The sequence below is a fragment of the Microtus pennsylvanicus genome, chromosome 9 (assembly GCF_037038515.1).
Source record: "Microtus pennsylvanicus isolate mMicPen1 chromosome 9, mMicPen1.hap1, whole genome shotgun sequence".
Lineage (NCBI taxonomy): Eukaryota > Metazoa > Chordata > Mammalia > Rodentia > Cricetidae > Microtus > Microtus pennsylvanicus.
Genome location: NC_134587.1, coordinates 108,893,272 through 108,895,645, shown reverse-complemented (window position 1 = coordinate 108,895,645; position 2,374 = coordinate 108,893,272). Strand labels below are relative to the sequence as shown.

The window sequence follows — 2,374 nt, the reverse complement described above, 5'->3', positions numbered from 1 at the left end:
CAGTCCTCCGGGCCCGCCCCTGAACGCCATTGGTTCTTTCGGTCAGCTGACTCCCGGGTGGCTCCGCCCCTCGGGTCCTGAGCGTTTCGCAACTTCGAGAAACGTTCTTCAGTAGCTCCCAAAGCGAGACTCCGAGACTTGAAGCTGAGGCCACACAGCGGGACCTTCGGGCTGGGCGCTCACCTTGAAACAATTCCTCAAGACTCCATCTTTAAGAAAAATGTTGTTTTTTTTTTAACCTATTTATTTTAAGATTTTTTTTTTTTTTTTGGACAGGGTCTAGTGTAGGCTGGCTTCCAGTTTCCTATGTAGCTGCAGGTGACTCTGAACTTCTGATTCCCCTTCTCTCACTTCCAGTGTTCTGGGATGACAGGTGCCGCCGCGACTGAATTTACCTGGTGCTGGGCTCGAACCCACTGCTCCGTGAACGCCTGGTCAGTGTGCGGCCAGCATTGCTAGGCATGGAACCGAGCACCTCACACATGGCTCTCTACCAAGGAGAAATCTCCTCAACCCAACTCTAGGGGTTTTTAAAGCTGTCTGGAGACGGTCGTTCTGACGCTCACCCATCGTCCCAGCACCGGAGAAGGAAACAGAGGATCAGGAACTTAGGTCATCCTCGACTACATAGAGAGTTGCAAGTGGACAAGCCTGGGCTGCATGAGACCTTGTCTCAAAACAAAACGAATAAGGCTTTTTAGTATATTCGTTACCACCACGTAACCCTAAAGTATTCCCCCAAATCCCCATCCCTACTAGCAGGCTCTCCAGCACTTGGCACCCCTCTAGTCTGTGGATTTGACTGTGCTGACCTTTTTCTGTGGGCGGGGTCTTTGGGTCTGCTGGCTGTCACTCATTTTCATGCTTTTCAGACTCCACCCACCTCGGAGCACGGTCAGGTGTGCCTTCCTTTTTACGGCTGAGTAGTATTCCGGCTCTGTGGCTGCTTACCCCCTGACCGCCACTGCCACGTCTTACAGCTAGCTATCCAGTCCTGAAGTAGCTGGGATGAATCTTTCAGAGCAAGGAATTTTTTTTTTGACATATGTTTTCCCTCCTCTTGGATGTATACCATACCTGCAAGACAGGACTTCCCAGGGCCATATGGCCACTGTTTCCAGGGCTAGTTGCACAAAGCACCTGCCCGCCAAACAAATGTCAACAGTGACTAAGTTCGCGGGGTAGGTGCCCGTGACAGGCAGGCTGGAAACTCATGTGCAAATTTTACCCAATCACAAGCACTGAATAGTTTGGCAAGTTAGGGAGTAGGGCAGCTCTGTGGACCAAAGCTGTGTCTTTTAGGGGCAACTCAACTGTGTGGCCCCGCAGCAGACCAGACTGCAGGCTAGGCAGCAGGGTCAGGTGTTCAACGTCAACCCGAAGTACATGAGACCCTGTCTCAAAAACGGTAGATGGGGCTTCCTCAGTAGCCACACATCATTGGAAATGCCTCATATAGTAACTTGTGGTTGCTTGACTCACAGGGCTGCTCGTGGTTAGGTCTGTGAAAGAAACTACAAGACATCTAAAATGTTTGAAGCAATAATATATCACCTTGTCTTTTAAACTTCAGGCCCTGGTATGCCTTCACAATGATTAGTATGATGTTAGGAATGAGTAAGCAGAACTCTTCAAGCACACTGGGTGTCAACAAGTGAGAGGCCTGGTTTAAAATGGTTCCTAAAGTAAACTGGTTTGAAGAAGGCACCAGAATTGTTACGGAGAAAAACTGAATTAGTCATGAGTGTTCTGGCTTAAATTTAAGGAGAGACAAGGACAAAAGGGCTAAAGAGTACAATCAGACAGAGTGAACGAAATCTGGAAACCATGTGACTCAGGATGGAGAGCAATGGAATCAAATCCCTTAAATAAAAATTTATTTACAATAAAAAAACTAAACATAAAGACATAAATGCCTTAGAACACTGTAGCTGAGCAACTTGGTAAATGTTTTTATCAGGGCCACAGAGAGAACCCTGTAAGAGCCCTGGCTGCCCTTGCGGAGGACCCAGGTCCCAACACCCTCGTGGTGGCTCACAACTGTCTCTAACTCCAATTCCAGGGTATTCTATGGCCTCTTCTGGTGGGTACCAGGCATCTGTGTGGTGTACAGATACACACGCAGGCAAACACCACACACATTAAATAAAAATGAAGAAAATCTTTAAAATTTGTTCTTATTCGTTGCCTGTGCGCTTGTTAAATGAACAAGATTTTCTCCTTGCCTCTTTATCTTCCAACACCTGGCGGCCGCCTCGGAGCTTCAGGCTCTCTTGAGCACAGGAAAGTGGTGTTGCTCCCTCTTCACTGGAGGCCGTGAGGACATTCCGTGGTTTTTTTCTGATATGGTTTCCGGGGCCCTTGTGACCTATTC

The 2,374-nt window shown here is 48.2% G+C and overlaps 1 protein-coding gene across 1 annotated transcript in view; it reads right to left on the bottom strand.

The window, feature by feature from the left end:
- Positions 1 to 270: 270 nt before the first annotated feature.
- Positions 271 to 2,374, bottom strand: part of Slc5a5 (solute carrier family 5 member 5) — a 90,593-nt gene continuing 88,489 nt past the window's right edge. The window contains exon 16 of the transcript XR_012911891.1: positions 271 to 289. The gene's annotated coding sequence lies outside the window, so the exon portion shown is untranslated. The remainder of the gene's footprint in view (positions 290 to 2,374) is intronic.